At 33.1% G+C, this 27,030-nt stretch overlaps 1 protein-coding gene and 1 long non-coding RNA gene across 2 annotated transcripts in view; one reads left to right on the top strand and one right to left on the bottom strand.

Moving 5' to 3' along the window:
- MALRD1 (MAM and LDL receptor class A domain containing 1) overlaps positions 1-27,030 on the bottom strand; it is an 879,021-nt gene that overhangs the window by 385,525 nt on the left and 466,466 nt on the right. The gene's annotated exons all lie outside the window — the stretch shown is intronic.
- Positions 489-5,042, top strand: LOC141492561 (uncharacterized). The gene is made up of 3 exons (XR_012469961.1): positions 489-953; positions 3,062-3,165; positions 4,574-5,042. It is a non-coding gene; the product is annotated as an uncharacterized LOC141492561 (long non-coding RNA).

The following is a 27,030-nucleotide window of genomic DNA, read 5'->3' as shown; positions in this document are numbered from 1 at the left end:
ATAGAACCCGCCTTTTCTATTCTAGGATCAAAATCTCAGCTTTCTGCCATTAAATGAATGGAACCAAATTAACTGAAATGATCTTAGCTGTAGCTGAGCACAATTTAACCTTTTCCATACCCCTTTGGAATTAGGTTTCCCCACTCTTCCCACCATTAGTCCTTAGAGACCTTGAAAATCTGGTTATCCCTTGGGGGCCTATGCCTTTACCTCCAAATCAGGTCCTTTTCTTTTACCTTGTCTTTTCAACTTCCTTTTGTGTGTTATCTTCCTCCTATTACATTATAAGCTCCTTGGCAACATGCACGACTTTTCTGGTTTGCATTTATATCCTCTGCCCTTAACACAATGCCAGTAGATATTAGTCACTTAACATTTGCTTACTGACTTGACTGACTGAGAAGCAGGATATTAAACTCAACTAGCATGTCTTGAAGTAGGTTGTCATTTAATCCTGACTGCCTTGCATGTCAGATAGCTCTGGAAGAGACAAGTGACTCAACACAGCTTCCCCCCTTACTCTCCATTCAAAATCAATTCATGGGCTTGTCATGGCATCACCTTTGTGATGTCATGATTTTCTTCAAGAATGAAGGACAAACATCATCAACTAGCTTCAGAGCACAACACTGATCAAACTAAACTATCTCACCAAGTTTTTAGCTGAAGAACCTATTTCAGGAAAAAAGTCAGTGACCATATTCTTTTGGAAGAAAGGAGCAATTAGCTTTCCTCTATTAAGTAGAAAAAGAAGACACATGATCTCAAGGAAAGAGTATAGGGATGTTTCAGAGAAATGTGAAAATAACTTAACAGATAAACTTGAAGAGAGAAGAAACAGGAGAACCATTTGCTTTACAACATTCTAAAGAAAAACAAATTATTTAGACTTCAAAACCTCAATTAATGAAATGATCTGTGATGACTGTAGAGGATGGAAGATGACAAGAGAGGTGACAGATTCATAGTGCCCACTGAGGACATAGCTAGAAATGGGTTTTGAAGGAATGTGCATAGTTTTATACTACTTGTTTTGCATATTTTACAAAAGTATTGTTTAAGATGAAATGCCTTTTCCCTTCATTCCAGAATGAATCCAAGTCAGCATAATTAATAATGTATTTTTCTCTCTCTTTCTCTCTCTCTTTATATATATTATATATATATATATATATATATTAGATGGATAGATAGATATAAATTGATTTATAAATAGATACAGTTATATAAACATATACTGGTGTTACAAAGTTTCATTTTTATCCTTATTTTGTATGTAGAAGCCTAAGTAAAAAGGATAAGATTCTAAAATCTAGGTTATGCTTCAATTCAAAATAATTATTTCCAAATATATAGTGTCCTGCTTGCAAACTTTTATCAAAGACCTAAAGAACTGTTTAAAGTCCTACATTCTGAAAAAAATCAATGAGGATTTATGGATTGATTCAATAATGACATACATATTCATATTGAGGGATGATGGAAAAATATTTCATTTAAAATATCAGAAGAAATGTCATTGCTTCATACCTACTTTCCTTTGTGCTGATGCAAAAGAGATATCTTGGAAATTTAAAGAATTATATCTGAGACAATTTCTCATGTTTAAATGATCTCATCTAACTAAATGACTTATTATCGCTTTATATTTGGCAAGGAAGTCTCTCTAGATAAATAATTATAAAGAAGTCTGTTCCATTGACAAATCTGATGAATTGATAAATTTTGCCAATTAAATGACTCATCATTTTATGATTGATGAAAGACACAAGTACCATAATTAATAACAAACATTGCTCTATAAAATGATAGGAAAGTTTGGCACATTGAATTCTCAGATTGATCATTCAACATTTCCAATCTTTATTTATAAAGATTCAGCACTGCAGTAGCACTGAACTATCACTGTCTCCTAAATATCTTAACCCTTTGTCCATACTTTTTTGCCTAATCTGGGGGAAACTAATCACTGAGATGATACTAACTGTTTTGTGCCATATATAGTTCAAGGAGTTAAGGATAAAAACACAAAAGGGAAATGGTCCCTACTCTGAAAAACACATTTTATTCTGCAGAAAAATTTACTCAGATAGAGGCACATATAATATATATTCTAGGTGATTGAGTTGGAGGTGACTAGCATCAGGGTGATAGAGGAAAAGCTTCATCACTATGATGGAATACAACTATGATGTAAGAAATGTGGTCCAGCAGTACAATGATCAAATCTAATTCAAAAAAAAACATGTAAAGGAAAATACTATTTATATCCAGAGAAAGAAATGACAAATGGAAATAGGTATCAAATGATATTAAGTATACATACACACACACACTTGTGTTTAAAGGTAGCTATCTCTAGGTTAAGGGAGGGAAGAAATGTACATGATAGCTATGAAATATTTAAAAGGAATGACAAGTTGTACATAATTGATTTGCAGTTCGTGTGCAATCATTTTTTTTTTACTTTTACACTATTATAGGAAATTCTTCCCCCAAATTAAAAATTAATTTTTTAGGAAAGGAAAGATAAAAGAGTCTGAAAAGCAGATTCAATAGGGTTTTAAAGAAAACCAATGATTCTCAAAGGAAGATGTGAGGAATGTTATTTCTTACATGGAAGAAAGTCAGTCCAAAGGTAGCGAGACAGGAAATGGAGACTTAATAATGAGGAATAGTAAAAAGGCCAGTTTTCCACAGAAAATGGAAAGGTCTACTGGGGCTAGGCTGTGAAGGGTCAAGCAGAAGAGTTTCTATTTGATCTTAGAAATCTCAACTAAATGTCATGGTCAAATCTGTACTTTAAGAAAATTCCTATGGTAGTCATGTGGAGGATAGATAGAAATGGGATGAGACAAGGCAAGGAGACCATCTAAGAAACTCCCACCATCATCCATAGAAAAGGTGATGAGGGAGTGCAATGAGGTGTTAACTGTATGGGTAGAGAGGATTCTCTTCTAATGGAAAAGAGAGGATACAACGAACTATATACATAAACAGAACATTCATAGTATATGCAGTGTAAATAGAAGGGTCTAATACTGTGGAGCACTTCTTTCAGAAAGCAAAATTGGAGTTTAGTTTTGAATGAAGTCAGAAGCCAGAGTTGAGGAGGAAGAACATTATACACATTCAGAAGAAAGTGTGAAAAGTCACATTTTATAGGTAAGACTCTTGGTATAAATCATATATAAATGTGTATACACCACTTTGATGGATATAGATGCTCATGCTGACATAGGAATTTTCCTGCTAAATCATTTAATTGATAATAATCATTTTCTTCCCTCACACAATTATTTTCCTATCTTCTCTTGTTCTTAAGTCTCCTTGTTTATTTAACTGGTTTCAGTTTTTTCAAAAATATCTATAATAACCAAGGAAGTTAGGACCACTTTAACATATTACATGGATTGTTGTAAGCAATCATCCACTATCTCCCTACTTTTTTTCAGAAGTGGTGACAGCATAGATGTGGAGCATTATATATAATGTCTCATCTTTTTAAATTTGTTGATGAGTTTTGCTCATATTTTTCTCTTCCCTTTCTTTCTTTTTTCATTTTTTAAATTTAAGGCAACAAGGTTAAGTGACTTGCCCAAGGTCACACAGCCAGGTAATTATTAAGTGTCTGAAACCGGATTTGAACTCAGGTCCGCCTGATTCCAGGGCCAGTGCTCTGTCCACTGTGCCACCTAGCTGCACCTTTCCCCTTCTTTCATTAAAAAAATGGCCTCTATGATAAAGAATGCTCTCCATAAGGAATGGAGAGAGATATAGGGGACAACATAATATGTAAAAATAAAGGCAAATGTGTTTTGAAAAGACAATTTTCTTTTATTAAAAGATCTTATGATGTGTTATAAGTTTCCAGCTGACTGCTTTATTTATCCTCATATATATGAATTTTTGACATTAATTTTTATTGATATTTTATTTTTCCAAACATTGTATCAAAGTTTTTCAACATTCATTCAAATGCCTATGTATATTTTTAAGTTACAAAATTTCCTTCCTCTTTCCTTTCCCATTCCTCTCCCCTCAATGGTGAACAGTCAGGTTAATATTGTATAAACACAAATGTGTTAAACATGTTTATGGTTAATCATTTTTGATAAGAATTAGCATTAAAGGAAATTAATACATGAAAATTTTTTAAGTGATTATAGTGTTCATCAGATTCTGAATGATTTTTTTTTACTTTGATTTTTTTTACTTTGTTTTATTTTTTCTTCCTTTAGATGGGGATAGTATTGTCCAGTCATTCTGATACATTTGTTCTAGCTCTCTGAACTACTGAGAGGTATTAATTCCCTACATAGGAGAAATGTATAAGCATAAAAGGGAAATTTTATTTGGTCTCTTTTTTACTTTCACATGCTTGATGGTTTTGTTATTTCAATAATAAAGAATTCCCTCCACATGTTCACAACTCCCTCATAGCTTCTCATCCAAAAATCCTCCACAAAAGATCCATCTGACATGCCTGGAAAGGGGGATAATTTTTCTTATAGCTTAATATATCACACATAATGTGCCACTTAATCTAAATATTTGTTGTCTCTCTTTCTAGGTTAATGACCAGCACTTGACAAGATCAATGAGTATGTCCATTTTCCAAGGTGTCCTCCTCTGTTAATAACTAAAATCTCTTTCCTCATTCTTGTCAATATGAAAGTCTTAATTGAATGAAAAATTAACAATTCAGAACTGTCCACTAAGACAATACTTAGAAGATGATATATCAATAATTTGATGGCTTTAAGCAATCACTAAATGATAATTTGTCAAGAGTATCAATCATTTAAGTTAATCATTAGCCAATGCAAACTGGGCTTGATGGCTTCTGAGGGTGTAGATTATTAGGGAATAAACATTTAAATCCCCTATGTTATACCAGGCACTATGCTAAGTCCTTTACAAATTATTTTATTTGGATATAAGAACAAGGCACAAAATGTGGCTGACTACCTCGTATTTTTTTTCTTTTCTTCAATATTCAAATAAAGCACAGGGGTTCTTTAAGCTTATTATTACCATTTTCAAAAGTCTCATTAAATTAACAAATCCATTTTTGTTTCTCATTATTAACTTAATATCTTGCTTCTCGATTTCCACAAGATCAAATGGAACTGATAAGACTTAAGTCCTCCACTTCTAATGATTGTTCATCATTAGATTAAAATAGGTGGCTACTCCATATTATTATTCCATAATTGTCCCATAACGTCTCTCCTTGCCTTTCATACTTCTCTCTGAACCTGAAGGAATCTAAAATGATAGTACCTGCCCAGTGATTACTCTTTTCTGTTATAAATGATACCACATATCTAGAATTTGAGTTTACATCTTTATAATCATCACAGTAACAAACTATGGCTATATTTTTCACCTGAAATTCCATACTAACTTAGATCTTTAAAGAGGGGGACTTGTAGATCCTTTCCAGCACTAGTTTCAGCCAACTATTTGTTTACCAATATGTGGTCTCAAAGAAAGTAGTTTATAAAGACTAATTTTCCCACTCCATTTTTTTTATTAAAAATGTTTTAATCAATCATATAAATATGGACTTTGAAGTAATGAGAATATAAGTACATGAGAAAATATTAACATATAACTTTGGGACCAAATTTTCTTTTTGCAACAAAACATTCTAGGGATATTTCCCTGTTTTGTCTCTTCTATTTGATATATTGAAAAAGTGATTCTGAATTCATTCAGAATTTCTTCATCTCCAGCATAAATATGTGCAATGTCTATACTTGGTATGATACACCAATATTTCTAAATTTCATTTTTCTAATGAATTTATTTTACAAGTTTCCCTAGTGTCTATAAAAAAGAAATTTCCCAAATGCCATGAATTTGAAAATTTCCAGAAGTATATAAATAGATGCTTGGTGAAAATAAATCAATAATAAAATATTACTAGAGAAAACTAACTTGCAAAAAGTGACTTATAAGAAAAATGATTAGTCAAGGAGATGAGCTAATCACAGAGTGATTACATGTGAAAGATGATAGATGACAGACCTAATGAATTGTAAGTACTTAGGGAACATATATGTGTGTGTGTATGTGTGTGTGTGTGTGTGTGTGTGTAGTATATAAATATATATACCCAAAGTACATGTGAACATATTTACATATAGATAGATATGTATCTCTCTCTCTCTCTCTCTCCTCTCTCTAGAATATTGTATAGACTTCTAAAAATTTTTATGGTAAAACATGGATAAGCATAAAGTAAGATGACAATATATACACAAGATTATAACTAGTTAAGTTTTCATTTAAGAAAATCCTAGATATACTTATGTATTAAAGATTAAACTGCACTAAAGATATTTATTAAATTGCTGTCATGATATATCATGAGCGGATTAGTACCCAAATTATTTTGCAGCTTCAGAAATTAAAGTTATTTCATCACCATGAGAAGAGAATACAATGATAAATTCGTGATCTCAATAAGTGCCCCCACAACCAAAAATAAGTAAATAAATAATAATCATTTAAAATATTGAAGTCAGTATTACTATATAATCTTCTATTTTCATGATTCAACACTGTAGTGATGTTCACTTTACTGAATGAATTATAGAGTTATAATTCAGGAAGAAAGTGATATTCTGACACTTAGGTGAAGAATCCAGTAGTTAATGAGAAACTAAGAAAGTTATGATACCTATATAGAGCCCAGAGAGTACAGATTTTAATCAATCACAAGATGACACAGTAGAACCAAAGTAAGTACCCAATCAATAGTTCTCTATTGTTACACGAGGTAACTCCTCTATCAAATTAGATTTTTAAATGACATGAAAATAATATGATAACAGGGCGAGGAAAAAGAGAATGAATACACAAGCATGACATGGGCTTTAAGAATATTATCATAAGGTTTGAACTACAGAATGACTTAGGGTTGATATGAAAAATCTGAGGGAAAAAAAGGGGTCTTAGAGTTAGACTGGAAAATAAAGAAAAATCAGAGGTAAGATTATGAGTGAGGATTATGACAATAAATGAGAAAGAAAAAGCAAAGTTCTCAAATCAATTTATTTATCTTTTTGCTGCTATGGAACTGATTTACAGATAAAAAAGAACAAACAAATATATATATATATGTATGTATATATATATATACATACATAAAATTAGTCATATATATACATATATATACATATATACAAATACACTTGTGTAAGGAGATTTCACATACATATATTCATGGATATAATATTTATGTATATTTAAAGAAATGGTAACACGTATCTGCACTTGCATTCAGACCACCAGACTCTGATGATATATTTGAAAGTACTGACCTACATGGGTCATTACTAACAATTTTCAGTGATCTACAAAAGAATATGGAGAACAGAAGAGATGCCACCAAGAAGATGGAAAATTGTTAAGAGTTTGCAAAATTGTAGAAAATTAGTTGGCACACTACAAATTAATAAAATTAACAAATTTAGTTAATGAATTTTTTATTTTAAATTCTAATTATTTATTTATATATTACAAAAATAGTTTTAATGCAGAGTAAATATAATTCCCCTGCCCCCAGAAAAACAGAAAAACCTCATGAAAAATAAAGTGAGAAAAAAATTTTTTAAATGTACTTCAGTCTGTGTTTAGATACCTTCAGCTCTGTCCCTGAGATGGATCACAGTTTTTATCACAAGACCATCAGAGAAGTCACGACAATATTTTTTCCTAACTGCTATTCCTAATTGTATATATAATCCTTTCATCCTTTCCTCCTCATTCCCATTTATTCTATTCTTTCTCTTTTCTCTTCATTCCCCACTAATAGTGTGTTGTGGGGTAGCCAAGTTGCACATCAGACAGATCACTGGTCCTGGTGCCAGGAGCACACAGACACAAATCCTACCCCAGACATCCAACTGATCACGTCACCCAACCTCATCACCTTACAAAAAAAATAGTTTGTTGTATCTGACCTCTCCTCTATCGCCCTACACTCTCCCTTTCCCATTCTCTGTCCCATTTCTTCCATCCCCTTCCATTCCTTTTTCCTCCAGAGTAAGATAGATTTCTATACCATATCAAGTGTGTGTTTGTTGTTTCCACTCTGAGGTAATTCTGATGAGAATACAGGCTTATTCCATCTTCCCCCTTCTGTTCCATTGCATGAAACATCTTGGTCCCTTCTACATCTCCTTTCTCTTTTGCCCAATACATTCCTTTTTCACACATTGACTCTATCTTAATATGTTATATCTTCATATTCAGCTCCCTCCTGTGCCTTGCTTGTCTATATATGCTCCTTATAACTGCTCTATTAATTGAGATTGTTCATTTGAGCTATCAGCTTCATCTTCCCATGTAGGAATAAAAATAGTTCAACATCATTAAATGTTAGAATTGCTTCTTTCTGACTTATAATATTTTCTCTTTGACTTCTGAATGAAATTTGACTATAATACTCCTGGAAGCTATTTTTGAACTCTCTTTCCAGGGGGTGATTGGTGGATTCCATCAATTTTTATTTTACCCACTGCTTCTAGGATTTCAGAACAATATTCTACAATAATTTTTCTATTCCCTTCTGGATCTGTTTTCTAGCTCAGTTGTTTTTCCAATCAGATATTCACATTTTCTTCTAGTTTTTCATTTCCTTTGGTTTTAATTTATTGTTTTTTGATTGCTAGCAAAGTCATCAGCTTCCTTTAGTTCCATTCTACATTTGAAAGAGCTCTTTTCTTCCGAGAGCTTTCTTATTCCCTTTTCCACCTGGTCAATTATGCTTTTTAAGGTGTCCTTTTCCTCATTAACTTTTAGGATGGCTTTTACCCTTTGACCTAAACTGGTTTTTAACAAATTATTTTCTTAGGCATTTTTGGTATCTTGACCAAGCTGCTAACTTAGTTTTCATGATTTTATTACATCGCTCTCATTTCTCTTCCCAATTTTTCCTCTACCTTCATTACTTGATTTTCAAAATCTTTTTTGAGTTCTCCCATAGACTGAGACCAATTCTTATTTTTCTTGGAGGTTTTAGATACAGAAGCATTGACTGTCCATCTTCTGAGTGTGTGTTTTCATCCTTCACAGGACCAAAGTAATCATCTATGTTCAGGGTTTGTTTTTTATGTTTACTAATTTCCCTAGCCTATTCCCTGGTTTTAAGGTATTTCCCAAGTTTTTGAGTATTATTGCAATACCCCTGCAATGATCTCAGGTCCTTCAAGGTCTTACAAGAGATTTTGTCTGCTCTCCTGGGCTGAACTCTGGTCTGTGGATGACTGCGAGCTCTCCCCTCTGCTCTGGAGCTGTGAGGAGGGTCCCTACTCCCTTATGGTAGTAAGCAACCCAGATTTAGATCTAAATATGAGTATGGCATATATATACATATATATATATATGTATATACACATATATGTACATATATGTATGTACATATACATATATACATATACATATACATATACATATAATATATATATATATATTGAAACAGGAATATCAGAGAGACCTGGACACTCTCCCCACAACCCCCTTATCTTCCCTGTACTAAGTGATCTGAAAGCAGTTGCAGTATGACTCCCTGCTTGTTGGCTCTGCCAGTTTGCTTCCATTTCCCAGAACCAGGGATGCACTGGCCTGGGGTATGTACTCATTCTGGCAGAGTTTTCCAGCTGATCTTCCAAGTTGTGCTTGGTGATATCTGGATTTGAATGTCTGGAAACAGCTTCTGCTGCCATGAGCTCAGCTCCCCTCCCCCCAGGGACCTAGGTGCCCCACTGGCTGTTTCAAGAAGACAGGAGATTGTTCACTCCAGCATGGCTTAACCTTAGCTGCATCACTGCCCCTTCTTACCTCAGTAGAACAGAGCCTTCCTATGGATTTTCCTAGTTATCTTGGGCTGGGGAACTGTTTCACTGGGTCTTTCTTTGGGTTCTGACTCTAAGATTTGGTTTGAGTCATAATACTAAGGTTTTTTGTAGTATTTTAGAAGAGAACTTCTGGAAATTCCTGCCTTCAAGCAACCATGTTGACTCTGCCCTCAGTTAATGAATAGTTAAAAACAGCTTGGTCATCAAAAAAAGCAATCATTGTTTCACCTACAATAGAATCCCTTCTTTGATAGATTTACATGACTGGTACATAAGAGAAATGATAACTAATTAACATAGCTATTTTTTTAAACAAAGGAACACATTCTATTTATAAGAACAATTTGGAATGATGACTTAGATGGAAAGATAAAAAAGATAGCTTAAATGAAAAGTCAACAAGTATCTATTAAACACCTACTATGAATTGGGCACTGTACTAAATTCTATGTTGCTGAATTTCAAAATATTGATATGGTTGGACCAAAGTAGTTCAATATCAATCTGGAAGACAGTCTCCTCTGCAGAACCCCAGAGATCAAGGCTTAATTTTAGCTATCATTTGGTTTTCTATGACTTAGACAAAGTCAAAGGATACAAAGGATACAAAACTGGAAAGGATAGATAAGAGCACAGATAACTTTCAGAAGATATCCTAGAAAATTAAACTAATCTAATAAGATTAAATTTAAGATAAATATATAGAAAGTTCTACTATAGTTCAAAAATAATTTTCCCAAAGCACTGGAGGAGTAGAATTGATTAAAGAGTTCTCTTGAAAAAATAATTCTCAGGGGAAACTAGGTGGCATAGTAGATATAGCACTGGCCCTGGAGTCCAGAGGTCCTAAGCTCAAATTCAGCCTCAGACTCTTGATACTTACTAGATGTGTGACCATGAGTATGTCACCAACAATTTTAAAAATATTGTTATGTTACATGTGTCTCTTTGACTGCAAAAAGTATTATATTTTTGTTTTTGCAACAATTCAAAACTTTCAAAATTATTTAGGTAATGATTTTGTGTTAGTACAATTATTCCTGCAAATACTGACCATGTTTGAGTTAGCATAACATGCTGTTACAGGTTTTTTTATCTACCATCAAATTGTTGCCAAACTGCTAGCAAGAAATTTACAAGAAAGCAAAAAATGATTCCCAGGGAATGTCAGACCTGTGAACTTACTGTTATTTGTGTGTTCCACACTATCCTAGAGTGGCTCCCTCAATCCCCTCTGTTACCATGCAATTGCACATCTAATCCTGTGATTAAGATGTCATAAATCTTTATGTTTTTGATTTTTCTACCTAGAAGATTTTCAAAGGAACTGGTAGGCAGCGTTGCTCAATCACTCATTAATTTCTTTGAGAATGAAGTTGATTTGTCAGCTCTAGTTGGCAAAGTGGTATGAAAAGATTGTTATGTTCTTTCCCTGCAAAATTATATTTAAACATCACTAAAAAATGAAAGACATTCATCATTTACTACAGTACTTGTCATTGAACAATAAAGTAAATGCTTTATATCTTAAATGGCTGTTCATTTTAATTAATTAGTCAAGTGGCTAATTTTTTTAAAATTGTCTCTCAAAATTTGGAATTATGCCCAGGGGGTAAAAAAATGTGCATACCTTTTGATCCAGCAGTACTGCTACTGGGTCTATATTCTGAAGAGATTATGAAAAAGTATCAAATTATCACTTGTACAAAAATATTCATAGCAGCCCTCTTTGTGCATCCCCTTTGATCCATTAATATTACTACTGGATCTAAACCCAGAGGAGATGATGAAAAAGGGTAAAAGTATCACTTGTACAAAATTATTCATAGCAGCTCTATTTGTGGTAGCAAAGAATTGAAAACTGAGTGAATGTCCATCAATTAGAGATTGACTGAACAAATTGTGCTATATACATATTGTGAAATGCTATTGTTCCATTAGAAACCAGGAGGGATGGGAATTCAGAGAAGCCTGGAAAGACTTGCATGAACTGATGCAGAGCAAGATGAGCAGAACCAGAAGAACATTATACACTCAAAAGCAAAAATGGGGTTGATGATCAAGATTATACACCCAAAAGCAAAAATGGGGTTGATGATCAAGCTTAATGAACTTGCTCATTCCATCATTGCAATAATCAGGGACACTTTTATAGGGTTTTTTTTTTGCAATGGAAAATACCATCTGTATCCAGAGAAAGAACTGTGGAGTTCAGACAAAGACCAAAGATTGTTACCTTCATTTAAAAAAAAAGTTTGCCTTATGTATTATACAGTTTTGCTACCTTTAATATTTCATTTTTTCCTCAAGGATCTCTCAACACATTCAATTTTGATCATTACAAAGCATGGAAACAATGTAAAGATTATGAGGCTGCCTTCTGTGGGGGGGGGTGAGAGAGAGTAGAGGGAAAATGCAAAATAAAAAATCTTACCAAAAATTGATTGAAATTACTATTGTATATTAATGGAAAACAAATAAAATATTTTTTATAAAAAAGGAAAAAAGTAAAAGCTTAAAAAAGTCTATTGATCATTTATTCAATTTCTTTTTCTAAAATTGGGTTAAGTATTTTATTTCTTCTGTTAATTGGAAAAATTTAGATTTTTATAATTATTTACCCATTTCATTCACATTATCAAATTTATTGGTATAATTAGACAAAATGACTCCTAATAATTATTATGATTTCCTCTACCTTAGTGGTGAATTTATCCCTTTTTTTTCCTAGTAGTAATTTGGTTTTCTTTATTTTATAAACTAATTAATGAATGATTTATCCTTTTTATTTGTTTTTTTCCATAAAACAAGTTTCTAATTCAATGACTTTCTTATTTTCAATTTTATTAACCAATCTCAGCTTTGATTTTCAGTATTTCCAATTTGGTATTTAATTGGGGTTATTTTATTTTATTTTACTTTTTAAAATTTCATGCCCAATTCATCTCCAATTCTTTTAAACTGAGTTTTACAATGTTTGTTACATTTTTTTAAATCCATGGGGTGGTAACCAGGCATTCAAATGCAATTTCAATAAGTATCAATTGTTCTCTTCTAATAACTGAAACCAAAAACGTAATCTTTCCTTTGTAGGAAACCATCCAATAGCCCTTCTTCAGATGCTGGCATTTTGTATCTTCATAAGATGCAAAGATCAAAACTCACTTATAGGGGCAGCTATGTGGGGCAGTGGATAAAGCACCAGCCTTGGAGTCAGGAGTACCTGGGTTCAAATCTGGTCTCAGACACTTAATAATTACCTAGCTGTGTGGCCTTGGGCAAGCCACTTAAACTCCATTTGCTTTGCAAAAACCTAAAAAAAAACTCACTTATATTTAACTTTTGGGAGCTTTTGTTATGGAGGTCAAAAATAATAGATCCAGGATTGGAAAACTTAGGATTTCAAATTCTAGAAGAAGGGATTCCTCTATTATAGGAGACTGTCTGACCCACAGAATATATAGTAATTATGAGTATACACAAGAAGCAGTCATTTTCTTGGAGTGATGACACACACTGAACAAAGATTCCTTGACTCTTAAAATAAAAACAAACCCATCTCCTCTCAAATGGAGCCCTCTCTCCAGTTTCTTCTTCAAATGTCATAATGAGAAATTCAGGTATTGAGTTAATTCCAAAAGGAGAAACTCTCAAGATAACAAGATAACTCTCAAGATGCAATCATTTATCTGTTTAAATTAGAAGACAAAAGATATGCATGGATAATTCAAGCAAGCTTCCATATAATTTGGGAACTTGAAAAAACAGTGTGGGAGCGGAGCCAAGATGGCAGCAAGAGAAGAGCCTCTCTTAAGTGTTCTCTCCAAAATATTTCAAAAACCTTAAAATTATGACTCTAACTTAATTTTTGAGACAGAACCCACAGAAAGATACAGTGAGATATTTCTCCAGCCCAAGTTAACCTGGAAAATAGTGGGAAGACTGTTCCACAGGGTTGGAAGGGCACCCTATCCCAGCAAAGGAACTTCAGCCTCCTGGGAATAACCCCAGGGTGCCTTGGAACAGAAGCAGTTTCCTGACCTGCACCCCAGGGAGCACCAAGCACAATTTGGAAGAACAGCAGGGAGACCTCTGCCAGAGGTCTGCAGGCTTCTGCAAAGCCCAGGCCCTCAGCACAGCCCAGATCCCAGAAAGTGGAAGCAGGTCCATGGACCCAGCAGGAGCCTCCAGGCAGCTGCACCCTGAATGCTCAACCCACATAAGGTAAGGGAGTGGAGGGAGACTGCTGAGGTCTGTCCTCTGTCCCTGGAACAGGACTCTTGGGCTTTGACCACATTCAGACTCTGGTCACAGTTTGGACTCTGTATAGAGTAGGGATCTCTCCTCATAGCCTCCAGGGCAGAGGGGTGAGCTTGTGGTCATTCACAGACCAGGAGAGCAGCCAGAGCCTCACATACACCCCGACATCCTTGTAGAGGTGTCCCAATAATACTCAAAAGCTCAGAAATTACCCCAAATCCAGTCTCAGACTGGGGAAATGAGTAAACAGAAAAAAAGGAACCTGACCATAGTCAATTACTTTGGTCCAATGGAAGACCAAATCACACAATCAGAAGATGAGAAAGTCCAAGCATTTGCATCTAAAGACTCCAAAAAATATAAAATGTGGGCTCAGGAGATGATAGAGCTCAAAAATGATTTTGAAAATCAAGTAAGGGAGGTAGAAGACAAATGGGAAAAGAAATGAGAGAGATGCAGGAAAAATATAAAAAAGAAGTCAGCAGCTTAGTCAAGGAAATCCAAAAAAAAAAAAAGTTGAAGAAAATAACATGTTAAAAACCAGCTTAGGTCAAATTGATAAAATAGTTTAAAAAGCTATTGAGGAGAAGAATGCTTTAAAAAGCAGAATTGGCCAGATGGAAAAGGAGATAAGAAAGTTCTCTGAGGAAAACAAAACCTTCAGATTTGTAGAATGGAGCCAAAGTTGATGACTTTGCGAGAAATCAAGACATAATAATGCAACACCAAAAGAACGAAAAATTAGAAGAAAATTATAAAATATCCTATTGAAAAAACAACTGATCTAATACAGATTCAGGAAAGATAATTTAAAAATTATCAGGCTACCAGTTAGTAATGATCAGGAAAAGAGCCTTAACTTCATTTTAAAAAAATTCCTACAGGAAAATTATTCTGAGATCCTGGAAACAGAGGGCAAACTAGAACCTGAGAAAATCCCCCGAACTCCCCCAGAAAGAGATTCAAAAATAAACAACCCCTCCAGAATATTATAGCCAAGTTCCAGAATTCCCAAGTCAAAGAGAAAATATTACAAGCAGCCAGAAGGAAACAATTTAAATATTATGGAGCTCCAGTCAGGATCACACAGAGATTAGCAGCAACTACATTAAGGGCTCATAGGGCTTGGAATATAATATTCTGGAAAGTAAAAGAACTGAAATGCAAAAGAGAATCAACTACCCAGCTAAACTAAATATCCTCTTCCAGGGGAAAAGATGGACTTTCATTGAAACAGGGGAATTTCAAATGTTCCTATTAAAATGTGAAGAACTGAAGAGAAAGTTTGTTCTTCAAGAACAGAACTCAGGTGAAGCATAGAGAGTGGAGGAGAAGGGTAAATTATGAGGGACTTAATGATGATGAACTGCGTGCATTCCTGTATAGAAAAATGATAATGATAATACTCATATGAACCTTCACATTTAATACAGCAGGTAGAAGGAGCTTTTATAGATGAGGTACAGGACAGAGCTGAATTCGAAGATATAATATATTGTAAAAATGGAGTCAATGGCTAAAAGGGAAATGCACTGGGAGTAACAGAAAGGAGAGGTACAATGGGTTAAGATATTTCATATAAAAGAAATTTCATGTAGCTTTTGCAAGGGTATGTAAGGAGGGAAGGTGAGGGGGAATTAGGGAGCCTTCATTTTCATCAGAAATGGCTCGAAGAGGAAATACCATACACATTCAATAGGGTATAGGCATCTAGAGAAAAAAGGAGAGAAGGGGGACAGGGGGAAGGGGGTGATATGGGTGATAGAGGAGAGGGTAGATCATAGGAGATTACAATCAGATATAACACATATTTTTTACTTTTTGCAAGATGCTGGGATTGGGTGGTCTGTCCAGAACCACGGTGCCAGGGGGTTGCTGGGTCTCTGGGGTGGGATGTAGGCTTGGGCCTTCCTGGACCCAGAGCTAGTGCTTTGTCTACTGTGACACTCAGCTGTTCCATAACACACTTTTGAAGAAGGACAGAGTGAAAGGAGAGAGAAAATAATCATAGATGGATGAGGGAATTACAATCAACAACAGCAGCTGTGGCAAAATATGGAAGTAATTTTTATGATGGACTTACAATAAAGAAAGTAATCTGCTTAAAACAGAGCTGATGATATCAGAACACAGACTGAAATACATTTTTTCTCTTTTACTTTATTTCTAATGAGGTTTTGTATTTTTGTGGGGAAGGGGGTATTATGTTTACACTTAAATAAGAATATTTTAGTAATGTGCAGATAAATTAAAGAAAAAAATTAAAAATTAAAATTAAAAAATAAATATATATAAAAACTAAGAAAATAAATAAATAATTTGGATATATATAATGAAAAAGGAAAAACAGGTGTGGTATAAGGATTGGCTGTGTGATGAATGTTCACTCAGAGTATCTGAATTTCAATCTCAGTTCTTCCACTTACATTTTGTCTGAACAAGGTAAGTTACTGTTGTTCTCTAGATTTCAGCTTCCTCATCTGCATAAATGAGGGGGTGGGCCTAAATATTCTTTTTTCAGTTTAAAATCTATCTTATGTCCCTAAGAGGAGTAAAATGTGGCATTAGGTCAATGTGTGACAGAAAAGAAGCACATACTGCTCACATGATGGTTAGTTCAAGCGCTGCACTGATATCCTAATATTGTCAGAAGGAAGCAAGGAAGGCTTAGAACAACTTGGAAGGAACAATTCTAAATTAATTTAGAGGATAAGAAAAGAATTTGTATAGAATGACAGGAACTGATCGACTATAATATGCCTCTCCAAAACAAAGAAATCACAAATCCAAATGTGTGGGAGAAAATTAGATAATCAAATTCAATCTTTGGTAGGACTGAAGTTACAAAGACAGACCAGGTCCTTAAAAATACTTTTCCATATAACATGATATCAAAATTTTAGTGCACTAATCTCTGGAGAAAAAAACTTGACTTGGTGACTAAGAATGCTTGTCTTGAAGTCATGAAGACATGTGTTTAAAGAGTTTTTCATTGTGTAACTATAGTCAAATTGCTTTTCTGAATCTTGTTTTATTCTTCAGTACAATTAGAATAATTGTAATGACAACAAACATCTTGTAAGGTTATTGTAAGGCTCAAAAAATATCCACATTGAGAATGATTATTATGGAATCTTAATGAAGATCAAGCATTCAATTTGTTTTTGCTTTTGCCTTCTCTTGGCTTTTTCTTTTTTTGTTCTTAGTTTACAACAAGACTAATATGGAAATATGTGTAAGATAATTGTATATGCATAACCTATATCAGATTACTTGTTATATCCTGGGATGGGGAGAGAGGAAATTACAAAACTGAGTGTTAAAAATTGTCTTTATATATAATAGGAAAAATAATTTTTAAAAGAAAATTAAAATTAAACAGTGTTATTTTTATTATTATAAATTAAAATAGGCAGTGAAAAGTGAGAGGACTAAGGAAGAAAAACTGACACACTGAAAGGTACTATTTCTCATGTAATGCAAGGAGTAAAAGGTATTTGAGAGACTATGTATAGTTCCAACCCAAAGAAAAAATCATTTCACACTAGTCTATCAAACCATCATTTCCTCATTCCTTCCATCTTCCATCAGGGAAAACTAATAGAAAAGGATAGGTCACCAACTGTTCAGCTTGATTTGGCAATGTTTGAGAAACAAGAAGACAATAAAAGGCAGGATGAGACAAGACCTAGAAATTTGGGGTAAATTTGCTTTCAAAGAATTTGGCATTTGTTTATTTGATTCTTTGAAATTCATATTTAGAGTAAATGAATAGTTTAGTTAACATGAAGAAACACTAATGAGGAATGTGGAGAAAAGTGGATAATTAGTTACTCAGGTCTAAATTATTTCTAGTTTCAGGAAAGTTTTAAATTGGGTGCCATCTATGAGAAGCTAAAATGAGCTAACTGGAAACTACATTTAGGATTCTAAAACCATAGTATTTCATATATTCTTAAAATAAATTTTAACAGGAAGTATCTCTTCCTCATTCTTTTAAAAACAAATTATTAATATGATTTCTGAAGGCTGATTTATCTTAGTCTACTTCAGTTTTATCATAGTTCATGGTTTATTTTGAACTGAACACAATGTTTTATCTTTAGAAATGACAGAATCTTGGAATTCAAAGGGACCTCAGAGACCATATATTTCAACAGTCCCAGTGGTCAAACTCAAACAGAAATGGAAGTCATGAAATCAGCATAAGGATTCCTGTGGGAAGAATAGCAACTTAATTTTAAGATGTAATATTATCTACATTATTGGATTCTTATTTATTTTGTTAAATATTTCCCAAGTGCATTTTAATCTGGTTTCAACTACACTCACTGTATGCATGTAATGTACTTTGGAAATATTAATATGCTCTATGAGTGTTAGCAATACTGTATTATTTTATTAATTTCAATGAAATTAATGATTATTTTAGTAATATGATTAAAAGTTGTTCATTAATAATATTAATTTAATTTGATGAGAGCTTATCATCATGAAAATGTAAAGTAATATAACAATAAGTAATAGCTAACATGTTTCTAATATCTCTATTCCACTCAATTATGATAACTACTAATAATAATTATTATTAGTAATAATAATAGTAAAAACTAATAGCAGTGCTAGTGATGGTGGAGGTGGAAATAGTATAGATGATTATAAGTGAAAACAATAGAGTTTAAGTCTTCCAGATTCAAAATCATTACTTTATTTGTAATATTATATGACCCCCTTGAAATTTACTCTCTTTTATTTAATAGTCATTTAAATCCTTTAGTAATTCATCAAGCATTTATTAATCACTATACACCAAGCAGTTTGCTAAATATATGGGATACAAATAATCATAGGAAAAAAAAATCACAATTCCTCCCCCCAAGAATCTAAAATTCCAAAGGAGATAATGTGCACATAATCATTCACATATAAGATAAATATTAAATATAAAATAATAAAAAATAATGATATATAAAATGTCCTCCTGGAGAAGGTATGTATTGAATTGTGTCCTAAAGGGAGACAATAACACTAAAAGATAATAGTGAGGCAGGAAGAGCATTTCTTGTATGGGGGACAAGTGAAAAGGCATGATACATCAGTGAAAGGAGAGTCATATGTGAGGATCTGTTATTCACAAAGTATTTTTTATTGAATCCTAGATGTCTTAGGAAGTCTCTGGAGATTACTGAATTAGGGGACTGGGACATGGTATCATTCTCTGATATGATTTAGGGAAATCACTTTGGTAGTTGAATGGAAGATGAATTAGGGAGAAATTTGAGTCAAGAGACCAAATAGCAAAGCTTTGGTAGTAACTTTTTTTAAAAAAAAAGAGCGGTTGGATATGTCATAGAGAAAAGGTGAGATATATAAATACACATATATGTGTATTTATATATGTCTAAACGTTTATAGACATATATATATATATATACATATATGAATATATGTATCATGAAAGTGAAAAAAAGAATTATCAAGATCTGAAATGTGAATGTGAAAGAGGAGTTGTGCATGATATAGATGTAACGATAATGAGATTGGAAGGATAATGATGATGTCCTAAAGGATAATATGAAAGTTGGGAGGAGAGAATTTTTTGTTTGGGACCATCAAAGTTAATGAATTCTGTTTAGGAAATGTTTGTTGAGTGTGAATTGTCCAGAGTGCATTTTACTTAAAATTTCTAAAATGTAATTGTTAGCCTGTAACTTTTGCTCAGGAGAGAAGCTAGAGATTGTATATATAGAACTGAAACAACTAGGTAGTGTGCTAGATAAAATGTTGTATCTGAAGTCAGGAAGGCATCTTCCTGAACTAAAATCTGACCCCAGACCCATACTATGGGGGACCTAAGCAAGTCATTTAATCCTGTTGGTCTCAGTTTCTTCTTCTGTAAAATGAGTTGGAGAAGGAAATGGCAAACCACTTCACTATCTCTGCCAAGAAAATCTCACTGGGTTATGAAGAGTTGGAAAGGACAAAAATGAGTGAACATAAAGAGTAGTATAGATCTGGGAATAATCTACATTAAGATGGTCCTTGAAATACGTACTTACACCAAAATTATACTTCACTTTTTTCTCATTCTAGTCTTCTCTTCTCTAGGTTTAACATTCCCATTTCCTTTAATATGTCTGTATATGGTGAGATCTCAAGGCCATTTCATTGTCTGCTACATAATTCTCTTTTCACGTAGAAATAGATTTTTAAGGTGTGGCTAGGCGACACATTGGATAGAGCAATGGCCCTAGAGTCAGAAGTACCTGAGTTCAAATCTGGCCTCAGACACATGATAATTACCTAGCTGTGTAGCCTTGGGCAAGCCACTTAAACCCATTGTCTTGCAAAAAAAAAAAGAAAGAAAGAAAAATAGATTTTTATACTGAAGCACAGTCACATGGTACCTGGTCCATATTAAGTCTTTAATAAATACTTGACTAACTCATCGACAGGAAATAAAACACAGAACAAATATATATGGTGGAAAGAAGAGAGAACACTCTGAATGTATAATTATATAAATGACAGGATAACAAGTTCATAGTTAGAAGGGACCTCAAAGGTCAACTGGCTGAAACCCCCATTTTACAGATGAAGAAACTGGGACTTAAGGAGATGAAGTGACATGCTCAGAGTCACACAGCTAATAAGCATCAGAGAAGGGAAAGGAAAATAAATACAATTATTTAGCACTTACTAGGTTCCATATTATTTTCTTTAATAATATATGATTATAAAGGACTGAAATTACTCTTAACAATCTCACTGCTTTTAGTACCCCCTCAAAAGCTCACTTACACATATGTCGCAGAAGAATTTGGAACAAAATTTTCTAGGAATTGGTTGCACAAGAGTAAAGAAAATTCCATTGTGACATTTAAGCACTTCATCTAAATTAACCCAAGATAAACTGCATGGCACTGCCAGGCAGCAATATACTTCCAATTATTTGGCAAAGTAAGGGTGAATATTTTTACTAAGCACTGAAAGATGTTATCAATTTTTGTTTCAATTCATCCAAATTCTATTTTATATTGAGCAATTAAGCCAGATGTAATTTACACAACATACAAGCTAAAAAATATTCATAACCCTGCTAGCAAACATTTCTAGGAAAACAAAGGTTTGACAATTTCCCAACTTACTTGTCCTAGTAAATGTAATACCATAAACCAGTTCTCTTCAAGTTCTTATTATCTTTGAAGAACTTAAATGTGAAAAATATTTCAAACAGAAAAAGCTCTTTGATTTTCATGGTTCTTTATCTCTTATTTATCACCAACCTAAATCATGTTATAAACAAATTCCTTTTAAAAAACAAAATCATTCTGTGAAAATCAAGCTAATTTGGATTCAGGTGGAGATCTGTTTTTTGTCTGCTGATTTGATGACAAATTGATGATACAGACACTTTTTGTTATTCAGTCAGGTTTCCCTTTGATAAATATAACTTAAAATATAAAGAAAGAAAGATCATCTTGACAAATATCTTAAAGTGTTCCAAAGGAAAAGGTGGAAAAATATTAAAACTTATGACCAATTAAAATTACTACATTTTTGAATTATCAAATAAATAAAAATTATGAATAACTAATGTTTCAAAAAAGTACCTTAAAGTGTTCTTCACACGATTGCAAGGAATAAGGATTTCAATGTACTTAGAATTCTGGATTGGAATTTTGTTCATTTTCTGATTCAAGACAAGGCAGTTACTAAAACATGAACTCTTTGAAACAAGAATTTTTCCTTTTGTCTTCATTTTAAAAAGTTTAGCTGAGTGTTGACTATGTTGACTATGTTATATGGGCAAGACACTTATCTTCTTAGAACTCTTAGGCAATACTAAGTCTATGAGTTGTAGAAAAGGTGTCAATCAGCATAGTAGAAGGTGTCTCCCCACCTTTGAATTCCCTAAATCAAAGAATTCACAGATTCATATATTATTTCTTTGCCTATGGAAAGAATTAAAGGATGGTCCAAAATTCTTCAGTTTCCTAAGACCTCATAAATGAGTGAAAAATTAAAAAACTCTTAGTATGTGCTATACTAAGTTTTAAAGATACAAATAGAAAAGTAAGACAACCTCTGTGTTCAAGGACTCAAATCTTAATAAAGGACCTAATGACAAAATAGTTGCCAATATAACTTCCTAAAAGTAATTTTCATGAATAAAAACATTTCTGATGCTGAAACATTTGACAGTATGAATTTGCAGCTAAAATTTACTTTTTTTCAGGGTCTGCCAGCTGCTGAGGAGATATGGGGCACTGTACCTGAAAAAGGAGCAGATACCATGTTGCATCTCAGTGAAGGTGGTTTTTTTCATGACTATAGGATTTGGGTTGGAAGTGGGGTCAGTGATCTGATAGGCAATGATATTTCCAAAAGTATTTAATTTGTTGACAATTGACAATTCATGCCTATGTCACTAAAATGAGAGTAAAATATTTTTTTCCATAATACTCCCCTATAATCATGGTACAGAGGCCCTAACTGAAAGAGGAGGAAAGGATATCAAAATCAGCTACAGATTTTTCCAATTAATTTGCTGTGGTCATAAAAGGTTTTTGAAAAGACCCTGTTGTTGGAAAAGATTAGTCAATAAGAAATGTGGACAGCAGAGGATGAGATAGATGAGGTCATAGAAGCAATGGACAAGATTTTGGAAAGATTTCAGATGTTAGAGGATAGAAGGGTCTGGTGTCTATAATACTTGGGGTGACAGACATGAACTGAATAAAATCAAAATTATTCTTTAATTTCACACTAAGACAGCACAAGAAATAGTTTAAATATGTGCATCTATTTCTCATCTTTGTTCAGAAAAAATATTTTTCCTCAGTCTTGACTTTAGGACCTCAAACACACTTCTATCCCTATCCTTTAATTGCCAATCTAATAGTAAATAAAATGCTTTTAAATTTTCTGAATCAATTCATTTCAGACTCATTAGGGTTATTTATACTAAATCTAATCAAAAAGCACGTATTGAGTATCTACTCTGAAAATTTCCCTGTTCTAAGTGTTGTGACAAATACAAAGAAAGATGGTCTCCCTTCTATAGAAACTGACAATCTGCCTACAGATATAGATAAACATAATAAAAAACACAATACAATGAACTAAATAATAATAAAATATCTATATAGCTAACACAAGGAAACAATAAACTATATGCTCAACAATCTTAAAGTTACACAAACATACATTCACACACACACACACACACACACACACACACAAACACACAGTGATCCCTAAATATACTTTCAATTCAATACAAAAATAAAAACAAAATAATCTTTTTTCTGAGGGAGCTTAGAGTTTAATAAAAAAAAATGCAGAACACTCATGAATGAATAAAGATAAAGGGAAAAATAATTTCTAGAAGAAGAGAAATTAATAACTGGAGGGTGGAGTAGTAACAGAAAAAGTGAGATGCTTTAAGTAGCAGAATTAGTCTTATAAGGAAGCTCTGGATTCTTTAAGACTGAGATAAGATCACTCATTTAAAAAGCATGGAGGTGAAAAGTGTTTTCTCAGACTTGGTCTCATATTCTTCTCCTTAACTCAAATTGCCCCTTCCTATTTCTCTTCTCCTATTCCATATCCAACTCAACTTAATTATAAAAAAAAAAAAACGACTTCAAGTCTCATAAAACCTTCCCAGCACTCAGTGATTACAAGAGCAATAACATTTATTGCTAGTGCTATGTCCATTTTTGTGACATTTATTTCATTTTTTATTAAACTGCTATTTATTATATCCTCATGTTTTACATATTTTTGTCTTATTTATCCAATTAAATCTTTGTGTGTTTGTGTGTGTGTGTGTGTGTGTGTGTGTGTGTGTGTGTGTGTGTTTGCAAGGCAAATGGGGTTAAGTGGCTTGCCCAAGGCCACACAGCTAGGTAATTATTAAGTGTCTGAGACCGGATTTGAACCCAGGTACTCCTGACTCCAGGGCCGGTGTTTTATCCACTGCACCACCTAGCCGCCCCTCAATTGGATCTTGAAGGTAAGTGGCAAATAGAAGGATCACAAAATCACACATTTTGAGATGGAAGGAACTCTAGGAGTCATTTAATCTCCTTCATTTTATGAGTCAAATGTGAAAAACCTAAAAAAATTAAATGATTTGCCTACAATATACTCGAATAATAAGTACCAGGGGAAGAATTTGAATTAGTTTTTTTTTCCATAACTCTTGACTTTTATTGTCTTTGGCTTGCTATCCCTCATGTACGTGAAAGAGGACACAAATAAAAGTCAAAAAGGATGATTGGACATAGATGAATTATGACCAACTTCTGAGAGAGCAATGAGATTACAGATCTCTGTGTGTCTTGAAATGCTTAATAGTTGTAAATTTCTTCTCAGTCAAATGTAAGCTCTTTGTTAGTAGACATTTTTTTCCTTTAAATTCACCAAATCTTATACCAGACCGCACAATAATAGGGTTCTTAGGGAAGCCATCTTCGATTTACTCCTACTCCCACTTTGACAGAAGAAAGATCCCCTTTAAGAAAGAGCCAATATTCCATGCTAATATTATTCTTCTGACCTTTAGTTCATTGTTATGTGTCAGTACCAGTGAGCAATTATTTTCAGATAAATGCTCTTCCTTCAATATTCTTTAAAAATCATGTGAGTGGAAATCAAGTTCACATGGAAAACTGTCCAATTTCTAAGAGATGTTTGACCCTCATTTAATGGCACAAAATCATTATGAACAAGGCATAATATAGAATGGTGATAATCATTATATTTATAAACAATAAAATGCAAAAAAGGTAAAAGGAACTGCTTTCATATTATATAACAAATTTTGAGAAAAATTCCAGTTTTAAAAGATTAAAAAGCCTGAGGGGAAGACACGTTTATAATGAGTGGCATTTCAAATAAACAACAAATGATGTGGAAATAAGTTTTTTTAAAAAATTGATACATTAACATTAAGACATATTGTAGCAAAAATTCCCTAGAGAAAAAAGGTCAGAATTTTTTTGTAAGTTTAAATATATCAAACAAGGAAGTCAACAGACATGCATGCCAGTTTAATGAATTATTTCACTCTGCCTTTGTTCCATACTAGTCAAGATGTCAATACACATGACATTTGAGAAAGAACTCTCTAAATCCTGTTGACAAATCCTTCAAATACATTAATCTGCTAACAGCCAGTTCATCAGCTTGTTGGTTTCCAAGTGGCCAAGGGCCCACAACTAAGTCTGTCTGGGAAAGCTCAGAGCTATGGCCACATCCAAGACTGCTTTTGCTTAAACTATTCTGAACTTGGCTCTAATCTGCAATGGCACCATGTTTCCAGTCATTAATACCTAAAGGAATTCATTCAATGATGTTCACTTCGGATCTGAAATTTCTATGGAGATATTCACACATTTTGCTTTCTTTTACTCTCTGGGTATAATAATATATATGTCATTTTTCATTATGAAACCGATATTCTAAATGACCTGGAAGTCTATATAGTTACAAATAATAAATTTCTTCCAAAATACTTTGGTACAATGGGGATTTGGCTTACTATCTGTGAGGTCTCAATATCGATGATCTCCTCAAAAATATTATGGTAAAAGATTGAGTCTCTTGGAAACACAAACAAGAAAAATACCCTAAATTATGTCAGTGTTAGGATCATAATTTTGCCTTTTGAGTAATCATTTGAACTGTTTAATTAATATATTGAATTTAATGTTTATACTTCTATAAATATAAATCATTATTCCAGGGACACATTTCCTCATTTGTATCCAAAAGTACTTGCAAAAATATTGATAAAAGAATTTATCCTTAGCACTGTAAAGTTTCTTATTCTGTGGCCTGGGTGCTCATAATCTAGGACTGAAAAATTCAATGCAATTATAAATGTAATATATATATATATATATATATATATATATATATATATATATATATATATATATATATATGTAGTCAGAAGACCAGGTTCAGATTCCACCTCTGCATCTTAATACACTTGAGATATTTTGTAAATTGTTTAACTTTCTAAGTCTCATTTTTTTATCTTTACCCACAAAACAAAATTTGAAATATTTCAAGAAATTAGGAAAGGAAACTGCTCAGATCTCTTGGAACTAGAAGGAATTTCTCAACAAGTTTCCCCCTTTATTTCATAGCTACACTCTTAGATGTATTGGAATTTCATTATCCTGCAAGATTAAATTGATTCTGAAATATTGACTAAATACTCACTGCTACTGGTTCTTCTCTCTCCCTGGAGAAAGTAGAGATAGAGTGAACAGCTCTTCCCACATACCCCATTTAAAGTGGAGACACAGGACAACCCTCATTATTTCTCCCCCAGCATGCTTGATTTCATCTAGTTCCTGTGCCAGCTGAACCAAACCCTGACCATAGTTTAACATTTTATTAATGTTTTCTCCCCCCACCCAGATTAGGAAGTTCTTGAGGGTAGAGATAATCTTTCGCATTTCTCTTTAAATCCCTAGTGTTTGGAATATATTAGAAACATCATAAATGTTTATTGAATAAAATAGAAAAAATCTAGTGGTTACATTTTGAAAGAAGCCTCAAAAATGAAAATGCATAGGAATATTATGATCAAAATTCAAAGCTTTTATGTCATAGAAAAAATGTATACAATGAATCTAAAAGAGAGAGTTCAGAAGAACTAAAGTATAAATTATAGAAGATTAGCAGTTTAAAACATTGAGTTGGAGGCACTTAAGGAAAAGTAAATGGATTTGCTTTATCCATGGATTATAAAATTGACCAGAAAACTGTATTATCTTGGTGAGAACTGTATTTTTAGATAAGACAAGAACTGACATTTGGAGCACAGAAAAGTTTTTAACATAAAACAGTAGAAAATATATATTATGATGTTTTA

Source organism: Macrotis lagotis, chromosome 7 (genome assembly GCF_037893015.1).
Source record: "Macrotis lagotis isolate mMagLag1 chromosome 7, bilby.v1.9.chrom.fasta, whole genome shotgun sequence".
NCBI lineage: Eukaryota > Metazoa > Chordata > Mammalia > Peramelemorphia > Peramelidae > Macrotis > Macrotis lagotis.
Note: the sequence above shows the minus strand (reverse complement) of the source record. Positions and strands in the feature narration are given on the sequence as shown.